This window comes from Lolium perenne, chromosome 2, assembly GCF_019359855.2.
Source record: "Lolium perenne isolate Kyuss_39 chromosome 2, Kyuss_2.0, whole genome shotgun sequence".
Lineage (NCBI taxonomy): Eukaryota > Viridiplantae > Streptophyta > Magnoliopsida > Poales > Poaceae > Lolium > Lolium perenne.
In genome coordinates, this window is record NC_067245.2 from 260,635,593 (window position 1) to 260,656,325 (window position 20,733).

The following is a 20,733-nucleotide window of genomic DNA, read 5'->3' on the forward strand; positions in this document are numbered from 1 at the left end:
AGCATGCAAGATCATAAACAACACATAGATAATAGATTGATAATCAACATAGCATAGTATTCATTATTCATCGGATCCCAACAAACGCAACATGTAGCATTACAAATAGATGATCTTGATCATGTTAGGCAGCTCACAAGTTCTAACAATGATAGCACAATTAGGAGAAGACGACCATCTAGCTACTGCTATGGACCCATAGTCCAGGGGTGAACTACTCACACATCACTCCGGAGGCGACCATGGCAGTGAAGAGTCCTCCGGGAGATGATTCCCCTCTCCGGCAGGGTGCCAGAGGCGATCTCCTGAATCCCCCGAGATGGGATTGGCGGCGGCGGCGTCTCTGTAAGGTTTTCCGTATCGTGGCTCTCGGTACTGGAACTATTATCGACGAAGGCTTATGTAGGCGGAAGGGTAGGTCAGGGGGCGTGATACGTCCAATTTGCATCACTATTTTATATCATAATTTGCTGTTATTCATTGATATATTTCATATTTGGAGATGATACTTATGTTATTTCATCTATTTTGCATGATTCATGATTATTGGAGGATCGCGCACCGGAGTCAGGATTCTGCTGGAAAAAGCGCCGTCAGAATGCAATATTTCGGAAGATCAACAATTGACGAAAGTTATATGAAAAATACTATTTTTCCAGAAGATGACGAGAGCCAGAAGGAGGAGCCGAGGAGGGCCACCATGGGCCCCCTCATAGGCCGGCGCGGGCCCTGCCCTGGCCGCGCCGCCATGTGGGGAGGGGGCCCACATCCCCCTTTGGCCTCCTCTCCTTCGCGTATTTCTTCGTCCCGAAAACCTAAGCTCCAGGGAGTAAGTCGCGAAGAGTCACAGCCGCCTCTGCGGGGTGGAGAACACCAGAGAGAAAAGAGCTCTCCGGCAGGCTGAGATCCGCCGGGGAAATTCCCTCCCGGAGGGGGAAATCGACGCCATCGTCACCGCCATCGAGCTGGACATCATCTCCATCACCATCGTCATCATCTACATCATCATCACTGCCGTCTCCACCGCTGCACATCGCCACCACCGTAACAATTTGGGTTGGATCTTGATTGTTTGATAGGGAAAACTCTCCCAGTGTTGATTTCTACTTGTTATTGATGCTATTGAGTGAAACCGTTGAACCAAGGTTTATGTTCAGATTGTTATTCATCATCATACCACATCTGATCATGTTCCATATGATGTCTCGTGAGTAGTTCGTTTAGTTCTTGAGGACATGGGTGAAGTCTAAATGTTAGTAGTGAAGTACGGTTGAGTAATATTCAATGTTATGATATTTAAGTTGTGGTGTTATTCTTCTAGTGGTGTCGTGTGAACGCCGACTACACGACACTTCACCTTTATGGGCCTAGGGGAATGCATCTTGTACTCGTTTGCCAATTGCGGGGTTGCCGGAGTGACAGAAACCTGAACCCCCGTTGGTATATCGATGCAGGAGGGATAGCAGGATCTCAGAGTTTAAGGCTGTGGTTAGATTTATCTTAATTACTTTCTTGTAGTTGCGGATGCTTGCAAGGGGTATAATCACAAGTATGTATTAGTCCTAGGAAGGGCGGTACATTAGCATAGGTTCATCCACACAACACTTATCAAAACAATGAAGATTAATTAGCTGTATGTAGCGAAAGCACTAGACTAAAATCCCGTGTGTCCTCGAGAATGTTTGGTCATTATAAGTAAACAAACCGGCTTGTACTTTGTGCTAAAAAGGATTGGGCCACTCGCTGCAATTATTACTCTCGCACTTTATTTACTTGTACTTTATTCATCTGTTACATCAAAACCCCCTGAATACTTGTCTGTGAGCATTTACAGTGAATCCTTCATCGAAACTGCTTGTCAACACCTTCTGCTCCTCGTTGGGATCGACATTCTTACTTATCGAATATACTACGATACACCCCATATACTTGTGGTTCGTCAAGACTATTTTCTGGCGCCGTTGCCGGGGATTGAAGCGCTATTGGTAAGTGGAATTGGTAAGGGGAACTTCTACTGTTTGTGCTGATTTTATTTCTACCTGCTGCTATAATTCATTATGGAGAGATCTTCTCTTGAATTTTTATTTGGGAAATCTACTACTACTGCAAAGGTAGTGGATGAGGCGCCAGGTGAGGAAGGAATATCATACAAAATACTTATGAAAAGTATTGAACGTGTTGTGGATAACCGTTATACAGGGGATGGAACTGTCCACCCTGGAGATCATTTACTGTTCTTACATGAATTATGCGGTTTATTCAAGTGTGCAGGTATTGCTATGGATGAAGTGAGGAAGAAACTATTCTCTATATCGCTGTCTGGTAAAGCGGCGCATTGGTATAAATTACTGGATAATGAGGATTCTCTTGAATGGAATGATATTGTGCCCCGGTTTTATTCTAAGTTCTATCCTCCAAGTGAGATTCACAAAGATCGGAACCGCATATATAATTTTTGGCCTCATGAAGGAGAGAGTATTGCCCAAGCGTGGGGGAGATTGAAGTCTTTAATGCTCAAATGCCCCATTCATGAGCTTCCTGGTAATATTATTATTGATAATTTCTATGCAAGACTTTCTTTTCAAGACAAGACCTTGCTGGATACCTCTTGTTCTGGATCATTTACACGCAACAAAGAAGAGTTTAAAAGGGACCTTCTTAATCGGATCCAGGAAAATACTGAAGGATGGGAGAATGACAAAGATAGAGAATCAGGTATAAATTATGATTATAAATGCATTGAAGCTTTTATGGATACTGATAAATTTCGTAATATGAGTGCTACTTATGGTCTTGATTCTCAAGTTGCTGCAAATCTTTATAAAGCTTTTGCCTCTCATTATGAATTGCCTAAGAAGAAGTTTGATAAGTATCATGAACCGTATAAAGATAAAATTGATTCATCTATAAATAAATGTGTTGTAGTTGAAACTGTTGATCATGTTATTCCTGAAGCTTATATTGAAAAAACTCCTTTCCCTGCTAAAATGAAGGAGTACTCTGTTATAAATAGTGCGGTTAATAAAAGTGAAAAGAAACCTATAGAACCTGAAGAACAAATAAAGGTTGAACCTGCTGTTGCAATAGTTAAAGATCTTGTGACTGAAAATGTGGAAGATGGTCATATTATTTTCTGTGAAGATGCTTCTAATATTGTTTCACATCCTAATAAGTCTAGGAAAGCTAGTGTTCCTATGCTATCCGTTAGAATTGGTGATCATTGTTATTATGGTTTATGTGATATTGGTGCAAGTATTAGTGCTATTCCTTATGAGCTTTACACGGAGATTATGCACGAAATTGGTTCTTGTGAACTTGAAGATATTGATGTGGTTATTGTTTGGCTAATAGAGAAACTATCTCTCCAATTGGTATTGTTCGAGATGTGGAAGTTCTATGTGGTAAGATTAAATATCCTGCTGACTTTTTGGTACTTGGTTCTGCTGCTAGTAAATATTGTCCTATCATTTTTGGTAGACCTTTTCTAAATACTTGTGGAGCTGTTATAGATTGCAAGAAAGAGAAAATTTTGACTAAATTTGCTGGTGAATCTTATGAGTTTAACTTCTCTAAATTTGCCAAAACTCCTTATAAAATTGATTCGCCTAATAATGATTTTAGAGTTGAACAGTGTGCATCTATTGCTCTTGCTCCTCACAATCCTTTGCAGCAACATTTGGAGAATAGTGAGAGTGAAGTTTTTAGGGAAGAAAGAAATGAGCTTGATGAAATTTTCCTTCGTCAACCTATTCTTAAGCATGATTTACCTGTAGAAGATCTAGGTACAACACCTCCACCAAAGGAAGATCATGTCTTTGATTTAAAACCATTGCCTGATAATCTTAAATATGCTCATATTGATGATAAGAAAATATATCCTGTTATTATTAGTTCTAAGCTTTCAGAGTTTGAAGAAGAAAGGTTATTGGAAATACTGAAGAAGCACCGAGGAGCTATTGGCTACACTCTTGATGACTTGAAGGGGATTTCTCCCTCTATTTGCCAACACGCCATTAATATGGAAGATGATGCAAAGCCTGTTGTTGAACATCAGCGTCGTCTAATTCCTAAGATGAAGGATGTGGTAAGAAATGAGGTATTAAGACTCCTTGAAGCTGGTATTATATATCCTATTGCTGATAGTAAATGGGTTAGTCCTGTGCATTGTGTTCCTAAGAAAGGAGGAATGACTGTTGTGCCTAATGATAATGATGAGCTCATACCTTAAAGAGTAGTTGTAGGGTATAGAATGTGCATTGATTATCGGAAAGTTAATAAGGTTACTAAGAAAGATCATTACCCTTTGCCTTTTATTGATCAAATGTTAGAAAGGTTATCAAAAAATACTCATTTTTGCTTTCTTGATGGTTATTCTGGGTTTTCACAAATTGCTGTTAAAACTAAGGATCAAGAGAAAACCACTTTCACTTGTCCCTATGGAACTTATGCTTATAGACGTATGCCTTTTGGTTTATGTAATGCTCCTGCTACTTTTCAAAGATGCATGTCTGCTATTTTTCATGGCTTTTGCGAGAGTATTGTAGAGGTATTCATGGACGATTTTTCCGTTTATGGGAATTCTTTTGATAATTGCTTGCGGAACCTTGATAAAGTTTTGCAGAGATGTGAAGAAACTAACCTTGTTCTTAATTGGGAGAAATGCCACTTTATGGTTAATGAAGGAATTGTATTGGGACATAAAATTTCCGAGAGAGGTATTGAAGTTGATAGAGCTAAGGTTGAAGCAATTGAGAAGATGCCCTATCCTAGGGATGTTAAAGGTATTCGTAGTGTTCTTGGTCATGCTGGGTTTTATAGGAGGTTTATTAAAGACTTCTCCAAGATTTCAAAACCTCTTACTAATCTTCTTCAAAAAGATGTACCTTTTGTTTTTGATGATGATTGTAAGGAAGCTTTTGAAACTCTAAAGAAAGCCTTAACAACTGCTCCTATAGTTGAACCTCCTGATTGGAACTTACCATTTGAAATTATGTGTACCTTGACAGAGTAAGAAACCTATCGCGGTATTCCACCACGGACATTCTTCCTTGTTTGAGTTCCCTGAACTCGTCTCTCATCTTCTTGATCAGTCCTTGGGGCACATGGTACTTGCTAAATTTTAGCTTGAAGTCTTCCCAGGTCATCATCTGTCCTACATTCATGGCACGGGTGCTGGTCCACTAGGCTCTTGCTGGTCCTGCTAAGTAGTGCGTGGCAAACAACACTTTCTCTGCGGCTTCAACTCCCGCAACTTCGAGGTTGTTCTCCATTGTCTAGAGCCAGTCATCAGCGTCGAGGGGTTCTTCGGTCTTGTTGAAAATAGGTGGGTTGGTGTTCTGAAAGTTCTTTAGCTTTGATCCTGGGTGATCATGATGGCCCTGATTGTTGTTTGCAAGCTGTTGAAGTGCTGCAATGTTGGCTTGGCGTTCAGCTCGTTCAGCTTGCCTATCCTCCAGCATGGTTTGCAACATCTGCATCATGGCGTCTTGATTGGCGCTGCGGGTTGGTGGGGCCATCTGAATATCGAGGTAGATGATAAGATAAGAGGGAAATTTCTATGGTTTGTTTTGTTAAATTTTAAAAGTTCACAATTTGAAATTTTGAGTAGTGTTGCGGGGGTAAAAACCAACAACACTTTTTTCATTCATACCAAGCATCACGCATTACAAATCTAACACACCGTTGGTTTGAAGAACCATTCATTCGCTCTACGATACAAGGGGAATCCTGATACAACTCACACCTACGAAAGTGCTTAAATGATACTACTCTTCAGGGGGGGGGGGGATTCTTCGTCTTCACGGGTAATGTGCTTGGCGAAAGGTGAGGGCGTTGTCCAACTCTTTACGGGTCTTGTACAGCATGTAGTCCAGGTGTGCTACATAGTGGTTCATCTCCGGGTGCGGGGGCATGGTTATTGGTATTCCCATGGGATCATGTCTTGGGTATTAAGTGAAGCGGGTATTCCTGAGCTTGTTCATATTATGTCCGCACAGACAGGCAATTCCTTCTTGCATGGCTCTGACTAGTCCTTCTTTCCAGGTGTTTCCCGTTACAGAAAACCATATGGTTTCCCATATTGGGGCTCCACGATTTCTTCGTAGATCTGCCAAAACTTCCCACCGAAGTGGTCCTCCCAACTGATTTTTGAGGGGTGTTCCAAAGAACTCGGGATACGGGCGTCCTAGATATTCCACTAGTTGCTTCAAATCCTTTTCGAACATCAGATCTCCTCCGCGACCAAGCTGATAGCACTCCCATTTGTACTCCATCTAAGAACAAAGAGGATGAGTAAGTTAGAGAGGTAGTCTAGTGTGCAAAATTGTTAGGTATGATGGCAAGGAAAAGTAGAGCATGAATTTCTTATTTTGAAAAGATTTCAAGGATAAGAGTGAGAATAAGTTTTTCACAAATATTCACCTTTTTGGTTTTGAAACTAAGTTTTGCAGACGTCCATTCTAACTAGGGTCTCCTAAGGTCAAACAATGGCTCTGATACCAACTTGTCAACACCTGGATTTTTAAGTCCAGGTGCCTGTTATGCCATACATCGCAATCCCAGGAATATTGTTGTTGCGAGACATAACAGTTGAATATCATAAGTCATCATTCATTACATACCATAGTCGTCTTACAAACAGAGATCACATGATCCAATATTACACAAATAGTTGATCTATTGATCAACGGACACAAAGTTCATAGTTTCATAACGGAAGCGTAAGTAGAAGGGACTCTCTAGTCCACAGGCCAACGTCTGACGTCAGAAGATTTCCTAGTTGTCGTAGGCGTCCTGCTGGTCATCCTCTTGATAGTTCTGCTCCTCTTCATAGTCTGGCCATTTGAATAGCCAGGGACACAGCCGTGAGTACTTTAAAGTACTCACAAACTAATACTAATGTAAGTGCTAAAAATTCTAGTAAGGGGTGCTAAGCTCTAGTTTATTTTGCATAATGCCAATTTTAGTTCACAAACATTTTTGTAAACAACTCTTCATGTGCTAACTAACTCAAGTGGGAACATTAGTGTCATTCCCACAACTCTGTTGTGATTCGAAGGCAATGTCACCTTTCAACTTCAAATTCACAAGTCACCATTCCCCATTCATAGTTTTTAGAAAAGTCCTGATGATGGAACAGTATGGCCTTCCCAACTGTCCATAACCGCGGACGCGGCTATTCGAATAGGTTTAACTCTGCAGAGGTTGTACACTTGTGCCACAACAATTGCAATAGTTCGTCAGGGGTAACTGGCCCTGATTTATCATACGCAGTACGCGAACTACCAATCCTAACCTTTCATTTATACACTCTAGTATAGGCACCTCTCCCCATGAGCTTGGCCTCCCGGTGAAAGCAAACCGCCAACCCGGGAACTGCACAGGGCTTGGGCCGGACATTCACCTCATTTCACATCATTCCTTTTTTTGTAGAGGCAGCCTCTGGCATAACCCCGATGACGCTTGTTCAGAGGGAACCCATACTAAGACGCATAAATTTCCAGCTAAGCCTTACCCAGATTCAGGTATTGTGGGGGTACTTGTAAAATTGGAATGGTATCGCATCCGAACCCAACCATCAGTTTTGGTAAAATTCACCAAGTCATTCACCAGTCATATTCACCTTCAAAATCTTTCAATAGAATGACTCATCATTCCAAGGTTTTCAAAGTCATTTCACTTCACAAGTTCCCAACTAAAGTAGTCACTTTTAATTTAGCACTAGCATCTAAGAATGAGGGGTGCTAAGTACTTTGCTTTGCTTCTAGGCTAACCTTGATACTCTTGTACTAATCCAATACTAATCAAGTGAATCATAAATCAAAAAGTACTTTGATAAAACAAAAGTAAATAAAGCTTGTAAAGTAAAACTGGGAAATAGGATCATCAACATAAAGTAAATGGGGTAATGCCTTGCTCATGGTGAGCTTTGCACTTCACAAAAGTATTATCTTGCCTTGGTTGGGGAAATGGTCAAAGTGGTCTTCTTCTCCTTGGAAGTAGACCTCCTCCTCCTCTTGATACTCCTTGGTACTAGCATCTAAAATACGAATACGGGGTATACAATCATCATACCAAACTTACATACTAAACTAAGCACACACAAGATTTACACAACTTAATCCAGCATCACACACTACTATTAAGTGGGTGGATGTGTTCCTTTCTTATTTTAAGAAAAATAATTTCCTCTCATACTAACTTAGGTGTTACTTTTAATTACTTAGAGAAATAATTTCCTCTCATTATCTTATTAAGATTTAATTTCTCTCATGAATAATATGTGACCTAAGTTGACCAAAGTCAACCTCTTCACACTTATCATTTAAGAAAAATGATTTAAATGAGGTGAGCACCTCATACCATTTAATCCTAACATGTTAAACATTCAATATCATCAACAATTCATATGAGACTTAAATGACCAGAGTCTCTACCTCATTTTGAGTTGTTGGTGACAAGATTTAAATGAGAGAAAAACTCCCATGAGATTTATTAATAGTTTTGGACAATATCTTTGACTAGAAATAGCCATAAAGTCCTTTAATTAAACTAGGCCATGATCATTCAAAGTAAGCATGGCATATTTTTGCAGAAACAATTAGTACAAGTGAAATTTGAATTATAGGAGTTGGAATTGACTTAAAAGCATTTGTGGTTGATTTTTAATAATTATTCTAAGGCAGAAAAGTCCCTGCGTTGTTCATTTTCTCAATTTAATTCTATAATAGATCTAGGGTTCAATCCAGTGGCATTGTGTAGATAATTTCCTAAGCTTTCCAAATATATAAAATTTGTAAGTTTTGGACAAGTATATTTGGAGTTATTCAATTTTGAACACAGCACCAGTTTGCAAATATTATCTACTCTGAAAATTTTGAATTCAAACTTTGGGCTGGCGGGAAGACTAGTGGGCTGCACAGTGAGGGAAAGAGGTGGGCCGGCCCAGCATTGCTACGGGCTGCTAATAGTGTGGGGCCCAGGGGTCAGTGAGTTAACTAACCGAAGCGGTACGCCGAGTTTGAAGCTGTTGGATCAGATCAAAGATCTACGGCCCACAGTCGTCGTCGTCGGGGGAAGGAGGGTGCTGGAGCGGCGGAGGTAGGGGGTCGGCGGCGCTCCCAGGCTCCGGTGGTCGACGGCGATGGGCTGCGGCGATGTTGTCGTGGAAGGGGAAGCTGATGGCGCAGACGACGTCTCCAATGGTGGTCTCAATCGGCGGCGGTGATCTCAGCTCCGCCGCGGGCTCCGGCGAGGAATTGGAGGGCTCCGGTGGGTAATTGACCGAGGGGAGGGGACGAGGAGGCTCAGTGGTGAGAGGGGAATGCGAGGGTGTGGCGAATTCATCCAGGGGGAGCCAGCTTTTATAGAGGCCAGGGGTGCTGCGAGGGTGTGGGCAAGGTTGACGACAAGCTCGTCGTTCCAGAGCGTCGAAGGGGCAAGCGAGGGGCGCAGGGTGTTGGCGACATCAAAGCGAGGCTGACGGGCGTCGTGGCGAGGCAGGGGAAGGAAGGGCCGCGTCGTTCTCTTCCTTGCAGCATGGAAGTACGGGGGCGGGAGGTCATCGTCCGTGACGACAGCTACAGGGCGAGCGCGTCCACATGGCGTTGTCTGGGAGGGAGAAGGGACCGTGGCGACGCGATTGGTGCCTGGGGAGAGTGAGGGGAGGCGCGAGGCGACGGGACATGGAGGCGTCCTGTCGCGCCCAGGGACGTCGTCGTGCGCGTCCTGGCGAGCCACTGGGTGTCTCTGGGCGTGTCTGGGCGCGCATGGCCCGGTCAATGTCGACGTCTTCTTGTTCAAGGGCAGGCATGGTCAGCATCAGCAAGGTCCAGGCAAGCTCAGTGACAAGGTTGATGGGCTTGGATGGGAGAGGAGAGGAGATGGCATGGAGAGGACTTGGCATGCCACGGCATGCATGGTCATGGTCGTGGTGACCAAGCAACAGGGAGACAGAGGCATGGAGAGGCTAGCAGGGGTGCAGAGGGATGCAGTGGAGATCAGAGGTGGACTTGGTCCAAGTCAAAATCCAGCATGGGCTTCATATTTGATTCTGCTCATAAGGTGTTTGTGAAAATGGCCGAAAGAGAAATATTTTCAAATTTTGGAAATTCCTTTGGTGGATCTCATTCATATAATCATAGAGGTAGAATGGTGGTGGTGGTGGTCAATTTGATGTTGTTTCGCAAGTTTTCAAATTTGGGGTTGATTTTCTCTTTATTTCAAAGTCTCCTCTTGTCTCTTCTATTCTGGTCAACCTAGGCAGAGTCAACCCTAATGGTCAACATCAAACTTGTTCATCTTGATGAGGTCTCAGATGACATGGCAAGAGTTGGTCAATGTTGGTTTAGGAAAAGTTAAAACCAGGGGTGTAAAGTGGGTAACATTTTATAAATGAGTCACATGACCATTATCACATGTAAGTTGCATTTGCAAATTTCTTTGATTTGAATTGGGTTTCTTTGATGCATTTGTGTTTGTTATTCATATATAAGTGTTTTACAAACAATGGCACAAGCCAAAATGGCCTTGGTTGAAGATTTGCAAAAATGGCTAAATGTGTATGTGAGTGAAAATGGGATTTTCTCACTATTTGATTTCTCTCCTTTTGATTTGATTTTTCTTGACTCTAAAGTGATTCTTAATAGTTTAGGAACATTTCCAAACCATTGAAACCATTCCAAAAGGTCTAGCTCAAAGATTTGCAAAATTGGCCATAACACATAAGAGGTGACATGTCAATTTTTCTTATTCTTGTAATTTGCTCCCCTTGCTTTACTTGGGCAAGGTTGAGGTTCAATTTAGAGTTAGATTAGGTTTAGCTATGGTTTCACACCATTTGGTCAGGGTATAAAGGCATAGGACAAGAATCGGTGAAATTGGCTATGTGTCACATATGCCTCTATGCATATGTTGCATTTGATTTATAATTTGACTAGGCTTGACCCAATTGATGTTGTTGAGTGTTGAAATGGTATATAGGAGTGATCCAACCATTCACTACAAGTCTTAAGGTCAAGATCCTCAATTTCACAAATTTGATATTTTGCTCTCATATGCCTCTATGGCATTTTTAGTTTTCTTTTTATTTTCTTTGTTTTCAACTTGGAAATGATTTGAGAAGTACTAGATAAGGTTTATGAAGGTTTTCCAATCATCTAAATAGAGTGGAAAGGTCTAGGGTAAAGTTTTATAAAAATAGCCATAGGCTCATATGCCTCTTTCTTATTTTGATTCTTTTTATTTTATTTTAACTTGGATTGAAAAAAAAAGAATGTGAGGTTTAGGGTTTAAGAGTATTTCAATATACTTTAACAAGCAATCATGGCAATAGCACAAGAATTAAGCAAGATTACTATGCATCAAACTTAATTTAATAAAAGTTTTTGTTGGTTCCAAAATTTGGAACTAGGGAAATTCATTTTGTTTGTTTTGAAATTTTTGGGATGTTACACAAGTGGTGAATGGACAAAGACTCAAGCATTATATCTCAGGTGATTCTTATAATGTAGATGTTGATGTTATTCGAGTGGAAACACCGGAGGCTTTCATCAAAGGTCAAATTGACAGTCCGCCAGAACTCGACTTTGAATAGGTAACAGTACAGGTAATAAAGAGTTCGCGATTTACTTTCCGAACAATGTTTTTGCTGTTTTGGAAAATATGAAAAATTACGAGATCGAAACGGAGTGGAGGAGACGCACGAGGGCGTGCCCTCATAGGCCGGCGCGGGGCCCAGCCTGGCCGCGCCGCCCTATGAGCTGGCCGCCTCGTCGCCTCTTTCCGACTCTGGTTCGATCTGGTACTTTCCTTATGACATAAAAATTCCTGCTATATAATCCCCCGGACCCCTGGAGGTCCGTATATCGTTTTCTCGACGTGTTTTGTTTCGAGCTGTTTCTGCCAGGATCTGTTTTCAATCTAGAGGCACCATGGTCTCCAAGAACAAGGGCAAGGGGCTTTCGGATGAAGATATTCAAGATCCCGAGTGGGAAGAGGTAGGCGAGAGCGTCAAGGAAGAAGATGAAGAAGAAGTGGAGGAAGACTCGCGCGCATACCCGCGTGCTACCATCGCAAGCATCGAGGTGGTGGATAACCCTTTTAGTGCAAACAGGAGCGCAAGAATTCGCACCGGAGGAAGGGTTCCACGTCATTACCTAGCTCCAAAGACATCTTCTTCAGGCACTTACCACCCCTTCCGCAATCTAATTTACAATAGTCAAATTGAAAGGACTCCCAAGGCAGCATTGCCTAGCAATTGGGATATAGATCGTTCTAACACTGCAGGAAGGATGAAGCCTGAAGCAGAAGGATGGGGAAATAACTCCAAGAATTGGGACTCGTCGTCGGACATACTTCTTAATCGCGTTGAGCATAATTCGGAGATGATCCGCAACCTCATGTACAAGATTGATGAGCTTCAGGAGCTTGTTGAGAAGCTTGTCGAGAATTCATCACCACCACCGCCGAAGGAGTAATTCATCATCGGTATTGGCATCCCCTTGGTTTGTTCCAATCTTGGGGGGAGTGCCGCGGTATCACATCATCACTATCTTTTACTTTTTACTATCAAGTAGCGTCATATCATGAGTAGAGAAGTTATCATATAAGATGGGTTGCAGTGTGGAAGTATCTCTCCTTTAGTTGGTTGTCTATGTATCCCTTGGTGTGAGTTATCGTTATGGAATATTAATGAGAAGACTTATCATTTACATATTACGCATCTTATTTTAGTTTGCAATCTCTATTATATGATTGATCTTGTTACTAGTATTGGTATCACTTTGGGAGCATTGAATAAATCTATTTGGTTTTGGCAAACTTAGCATTGGTCAATAGCAACAACACCTTGAGGTTTAAGTAGAAAAGAGAAATACATATAGTTGTTTCATTGTCTTCCTTTCTTGTTAGCTCATAGCTTATTATTCTAAAGTTAAAATTGTTTGTGCTTACAAGAAATATGCATGATTGTTTCTATCACATGTATATTTGTTTGTTTCCCTCAACTCTTGTGCTTGCTAATTAACCTTGCTAGCCAAAAACCCGCACTGAGAGGGAATGCTTCTCGTGCATCCAAACCTTAACCCAAACCTATGCCATTTGTGTCCACCATATCTACCTACTACATGGTATTTCCTGCCATTCCAAGTAAATACTTCATGTGCTACCTTTAAAATAATTCAAAATTTACTATCTCTTATTTGTGTCAATGTTTTATAGCTCATGAGGAAGTATGTGGTGTTTTATCTTTCAATCTTGTTGGGCAACTTTCACCAATGGACTAGTGGCTTCATCCACTTATCCAATAACTTTGCAAAGAGAGCTGGCAATGGGGTTCCCAGCCTCGATTAATTAACTTTCATAATTTTACAAATAGACACTCCTCCGTGGTAAGTGATTGTTGGAAGGCACCCGAGGATTCGGTTAGCCATGGATTGTGAAAGCAAAGGTTGGAAGGAGTGCCAACCTAAAATAAAACTTTATGGGAGCCGCTCTTCGAGAGTTTGTCTGGCAAGGGGGTTAGAGTACCCGCTACCAGTCGTTGACAACAACAAACACCTCTCAAAATGTTACTTTTATTCTCTTTATATGATTTCAAAACTGAAAAAGCTCTAGCACATGATTTAATCCCTGCTTCCCTCTGCGAAGGGCCTGTCTTTTACTTCATGTTGAGTCAGTAAACCTATTTCCCTCCATCTTAAGCAAGCATTTGAGTTGTTGTGATCAAACCATTATATTGTGATTTACTTCATCATGTCTTTTACTCTTTCTTGTGTAGTACAAGTTTTATCCGAATGAATATAGCTTTGAAAGTTATCAATGATTATGAGGAGATTATTATGATTGAGTATGCAAGTTGTGTCATATAAACTTTAACATGAGAGCGCTGCTCGATAGATAAGTATAGCCTGTTAATTGTTCTCTGACCAAGAACGAAGTTTGCCATCACCAACTATGATTTCTTATGCACCTTTATTTGTGATTACCTTATACTTGTTCCAAGTTGAATTATATGAGGAAGTTGTTTACTAGAATGTCTTGTGTGAATGAATATGATGCTTCTTGTCCGTATTTTATTTATCGACTCTTCACTCCATAAACATGTGGTCCTGTTTACCGAGTTTAGTTTCGCTTGGGGACAAGCGAAGACTAAGCTTGGGGGGAGTTGATACGTCCAATTTGCATCACTATTTTATATCATAATTTGCTGTTATTCATTGATATATTTCATATTTGGAGATGATACTTATGTTATTTCATCTATTTTGCATGATTCATGATTATTGGAGGATCGCGCACCGGAGTCAGGATTCTGCTGGAAAAAGCGCCGTCAGAATGCAATATTTCGGAAGATCAACAATTGACGAAAGTTATATGAAAAATCCTATTTTTCCAGAAGATGACGAGAGCCAGAAGGAGGAGCCGAGGAGGGCCACCATGGGCCCCCCTCATAGGCCGGCGGGGCCCTGCCTTGGCCGCGCCGCCATGTGGGGAGGGGGCCCACAGCCCCCTCTGGCCTCCTCTCCTTCGCGTATTTCTTCGTCCCGAAAACCTAAGCTCCAGGGAGTAAGTCGCGAAGAGTCACAGCCGCCTCTGCGGGGCGGAGAACACCAGAGAGAAAAGAGCTCTCCGGCAGGGTGAGATCCGCCGGGGAAATTCCCTCCCGGAGGGGGAAATCGACGCCATCGTCACCGCCATCGAGCTGGACATCATCTCCATCACCATCGTCATCATCTACATCATCATCACCGCCGTCTCCACCGCTGCACATCGCCACCACCGTAACAATTTGGGTTGGATCTTGATTGTTTGATAGGGGAAACTCTCCCAGTGTTGATTTCTACTTGTTATTGATGCTATTGAGTGAAACCGTTAAACCAAGGTTTATGTTCAGATTGTTATTCATCATCATACCACCTCTGATCATGTTCCATATGATGTCTCGTGAGTAGTTCGTTTAGTTCTTGAGGACATGGGTGAAGTCTAAATGTTAGTAGTGAAGTACGGTTGAGTAATATTCAATGTTATGATATTTAAGTTGTGGTGTTATTCTTCTAGTGGTGTCGTGTGAACGTCGACTACACGACACTTCACCTTTATGGGCCTAGGGGAATGCATCTTGTACTCGTTTGCCAATTGCGGGGTTGCTGGAGTGACAGAAACCTGAACCCCCGTTGGTATATCGATGCAGGAGGGATAGCAGGATCTCAAAGTTTAAGGCTGTGGTTAGATTTATCTTAATTACTTTCTTGTAGTTGCGGATGCTTGCAAGGGGTATAATCACAAGTATGTATTAGTCCTAGGAAGGGCGGTACATTAGCATAGGTTCACCCACACAACACTTATCAAAACAATAAAGATTAATTAGCTGTATGTAGCGAAAGCACTAGACTAAAATCCCGTGTGTCCTCGAGAACGTCTGGTCATTATAAGTAAACAAACCTGCTTGTCCTTTGTGCTAAAAAGGATTGGGCCACTCGCTGCAATTATTACTCTCGCACTTTATTTACTTGTACTTTATTCATCTGTTACATCAAAACCCCCTGAATACTTGTCTGTGAGCATTTACATTGAATCCTTCATCGAAACTGCTTGTCAACACCTTCTGCTCCTCGTTGGGATCGACATTCTTACTTATCGAAGATACTACGATTCACCCCCTATACTTGTGGGTCATCAGGGCGCCACGAGGGGCCCACACGCTAGGGCCGCGCGACCAGGAGGTGGGCCACGCCGCCCTGTTGTGTGGCCGCCTCGTCGCCCCACTTCGTTTCCCTTTCGGACTTCCGGAAGCTTCGTGGAAAAATAAGATCCTGGGCGTTGATTTCGTCCAATTCCGAGAATATTTCCTTACTAGGATTTCTGAAACCAAAACAGCAGAAAACAGCAACTGGCTCTTCAGCATCTCGTTAATAGGTTAGTGCCGAAAAATGCATAAATATGACATAAAGTATGTATAAAACATGTGAGTATCATCATAAAAGTAGCATGGAACATAAGAAATTATCGATACGTTGGAGACGTATCAGGTTCCCAACGAACATGTGCTTCACGCGTCATCAAGCTAAATTTCTGGCGCCGTTGCTGGGGAGATCAAGACACGCTGCAAGGGGAGTCTCTCACACCCAATCTCTTTACTTTGTTTATTGTCTTGCTTTACTTTATTTTATTTTCTGTTTTGTTTGCTTTCTTTATATCAAAAACACAAAAAAAATAGTTACTTGTTTTACTTTATTTTATTTAGTTTGCTTTACTTATTTACTATTGCTAAAATGGGTACTCCTGAGAACACTAAGTTGTGTGACTTCACTAGCACAAATATTAATGATTTCCTATGCACACCTATTGCTCCACCTGCCACATATGAGAATTTTATGAAATTAAACCTGCTTTACTAAATCTTGTTATGAGAGAGCAATTTTCTGGTGTTAGTTCTGATGATGCTGCTGCCCATCTTAATAATTTTTTTGAACTTTGTGAAATGCAAAAGTATAAGGATGTAGATGGGGACATTATAAAACTGAAATTGTTTCCTTTCTCCTTAAGAGGAAGAGCTAAAGATTGGTTGCTATCTTTGCCTAAGAATAGTATTGATTCATGGACTAAATGTAAAGATGCTTTCATTGGTAGATATTATCCTCCTGCTAAAATTATATCTTTCAGAAGTAGCATAATGAATTTTAAGCAATTGGATAATGAGCATGTTGCCCAAGCATGGGAAAGAATGAAATCTTTGGTAAAGAATTGCCCTACCCATGGACTGACTACTTGGATGATCATCCAAACCTTTTATGCAGGATTAAATTTTTCTTCGAGGAACCTATTGGATTCAGCTCCTAGAGGTACTTTTATGTCCATCACTTTGGGTGTTGCAACAAAGTTTCTTGATAATATGATGATCAACTACTCTGAATGGCACACTGAAAGGACTCCACAAGGTAAGAAGGTAAATTCTGTTGAAGAAACCTCCTCCTTGAGTGATAAGATTGATGTTATTATGTCTATGCTTGTTAATGGTAGATCTAATGTTGATCCTAATAATGTTCCTTTAGCTTCATTGGTTGCTCAAGAAGAGCATGTTGATGTGAACTTCATTAAAAATAATAATTTCAACAATAATGCTTATAGGAATAATTTTGGTAACAACAACTATAGGCCTTATCCTTCTAATAATGGTAATGGTTATGGTAATTCTTATGGTAATTCTTACAATAATAATAGGAGTGTACCCTCTGGTCTTGAAGCCATGCTTAAAGAATTTATTAGTACACAAACTGCTTTTAACAAATCTGTTGAAGAAAAGCTTGGTAAAATTGATGTTCTTGCTTGTAAGGTTGATAGTAGTCTTGCTGCTGATGTTGATCTTTTAAAATTGAAAGTTATGCCTAATGAAACTAAAGATATTAAGTCATTTGCCACAGCAAACGCTATCCAAGTTCGAATTAATGAAAATATTAGATTGATGACTGAATTGCATGCTAGGTGGGAGAGAGAAGAAAAACTTGCTAAAGAGAATAATGTAGCTAAAGTTTGGACTATTACCAACACTAGTAATGTTGATGCTTCACATGTTGCTAAACCTCCTACTATCAATGGTAAAATAATTGGTGTTGGCAATGTTTCTACTCCTAATACAAAGCGTGCAAAACTGCTTGAAACTGCTGAAACTGTTTGTGATAAAAGTGCTAAATTTTTTCAAAATATTGGGGACAATGATTCCATTGCTGTAGATCATAATGGTTTAGATTTTGATAATTGTCACATATCTGAAGTTATTAAGTTCTTGCAAAAACTTGCTAGAAGTCCTAATGCTAGTGCTATAAAAACTTGCTACACGTCCTAATGCTAGTGCTATAAACTTGCTAGAAGTTCTTTGCAAACAAACATCATTCTCCACACCATACGTTTAATCCTTTGTTTACAGCAAGCCGGTGAGATTGACAATCTCACTGTTAAGTTGGGGCAAAGTATTTTGATTGTGTTGTGCAGGTTCCACGTTGGCGCCGGAATCCCTGGTGTTGTGCCGCACTACACTCCTTCACCAACAACCTTCACGTGGCCTTCATCTCCTACTGGTTCGATAACCTTGGTTTCTTACTGAGGGAAACTTTCTGCTGTACGCATCACACCTTCCACTTGGGGTTCCCAACGAACGTGTGCTTCACGCGTCATCAGTATCTTCTGGACCTCTAAACCTAGAGGATAGACAACCTTCTTTGCTTCGTACGTACTGACGGACTATTCTTTGGAAACATATTCTTTAATATTTTCAGCAAATTTTCAAATCTTGAGTTAGCTACACCTTCTTGTGCCTTCCATTTCAGCAAATCCAGTGTACGTCCCAGCTTTTTCAAACCATTATCGCATCTTGGGTACAGCGACTTTTTGTGATCCTCTAACATGCGATCCAAATTCTCCCTCTCCTTTTCAGTTTCGCAGCTTCTCCGTGCATCAGCAATGGTCCGATCAAGATCATCAGCAGGCTCATCACATGCCTCTTCTTCACCTTCCCCACCTTCAGCATCCTCCATGAAAGTATCACCGAAATGATCAGGATAGTTGTCATCGATATCATCCCCTTCTTCATCTTCTTCCATTCTAACCTCTTTATCCATGCTTGGTCCAACAATTATAGCTTGGCATGAAACCGTGCCGAAGCAGGTGCACGTGAACATCTCTTGAGGAAGAGTAAACCTTCTGATTCTTACAGGCAGCACATGGACAGATAACAAAACCCCCTGCTTGTTCGCATTAGCCACTACGAGAAAATCTTTCAAACCCGTGAACTTGCCGGAGAGTCGGTTACCGTACATCCATTGTCGATTCATCTGCATTATTATTATATAAAGTATATAATTAACCATCATGCATTTGTTAAACTAACTAGCTAGAAATAATAGAAATTAAACAATGAACTACACACATGGATATTTTATCAATGACAAATGAAAGATTCAAGTTGCTAACCGCGATCGAGGAGGAAAAATAAATGAGAAAGCTCAAGTGTGGCTCGGACACTTCATATCATGTTTGTTTCATGCTCTCGGGCATTTCATCGAACACCTTGTGTGCATAGTTGGATCTAAAGGCAACCCACCACCCCACCAAGTTGCTAAGTGAAGTGTGCTGAAGTGCATTTTATAGGGATGAGCCTTTAGTCTCGGTTGGCCTGGCCAACCGCGACTAAAGGCCTTCGGGCCAGGCCTGAGGACCTTTAGTCGCGGTTGGCCAGGCCAACCAGAACTAAAGCCCCTCCCGTCCACCAGCTGCCGACCGAGCCCACTGGACCCAGACCTTCAATCGTGGTTCGCCTCCTGAACCGTGACTAAAGACCCCATTGGTCGTGGTTCGGACATTTTGGGGACTAAAGGGGGCGTATGGAAGCCTCTTTTTCTACTAGTGTACCCATTACTATCTAGAGTGGGGATTGCCCTAAAAAATATCTAGAGGGGGGAGGATTAATTTTATTTTTCACCCTCCAATCGAGTTGACCGGCTAAACTGCGCTTTAATCTAGTTGATTTTAACCCTAAATTTTCAAAACTAAGAATATATCCCAACCTAGTTTTCACTAAAAAGGTAGTTTGCGGGTGGTTTTGGGGACTAGGTGTTTACAGACTTGGCAATGTCGTGGCATTGATTGGTTTGAGAGAATGGTAGGTTCGGCTCCAACATAAGTGCGCGGTCGGTAACCCCTCGTCTCCCAAGTCACTAAGTTAGTATGTAGCACTACCACCCTACCATGTTCTTCTCGCCATCGACGTCGCCACAGGTAGCTACGAAGAGCATGTGCCATGACAATGACTCCATGACCGTTGTTGTTACGTATTTAATTGATCACCATCCTCCCCTAAATTTCCCGGCTAAGCCTGTTTCCCCGCCGCCTCATATGGCTGATTGGCATCAACACATGATCATGGAGTTTTAGGGTTATTTCGTCAAAGGACAGGAAGGACATAACGGCAATTTCTTGCTTTTTTTGGATATATAGAAGTATGTTTGGGTGATAAATGGCACTTTGTCCACACAAAAAAGACCATAAATTATCTTTTTTTTTCTGTTTAGGTTTTCCTCCGAAACCCCTAGTTATTTTTCTCGTCCGATATCTCTTTCTTAGTTTGAGTTTGTTAGAGAAATTTGTTCAGTAGAGTACGTAAGTGAGATGGAAGCAGATGTGTTCATCAACAAGGATGATCATTGTTTCAAGTGCAAGAATTCGTTGAAGACTTGTACCATATGGACAGTGAAAGGTGAAGCACAACTTGAGCTGAAGCTTCACTAGCTTGTTGGAGGGAGTTTTTTTAACTTTTTTTTCGAAAAAGGGGAAAAATCGCCCCAGCTTCTGCATCCAAAGAATGCACACGGCTTTTTATTAGATTATTCGCAAACCTTACAAGAAGCAATACAAAAAATCAACCTCGAAGCCACCTCACTAGACCTACAGTGGGATGAAGGGGGTGACAATACACCAACTGACATCATCCAAAAACTAAATGCCTTCCCAAACCGCCCAATAGCAGGTGAGAAGCACATCCAGTCAAACAGACTCTTCGCGCATGCCAACGTTTTATCACATGCTTATTCATATGCAGTCCTGGAGGGTTCTGGTCAGATAGAAGGACCGGACGATGTTGGACGCGGCGGTGGACGATGTCAGGAGACTACGCGCGACTACGGGCTGAGTAGCGGAGGACCCGTGCGGCGACTCGACCAAGGACTTGCTTCAGCTTCTACC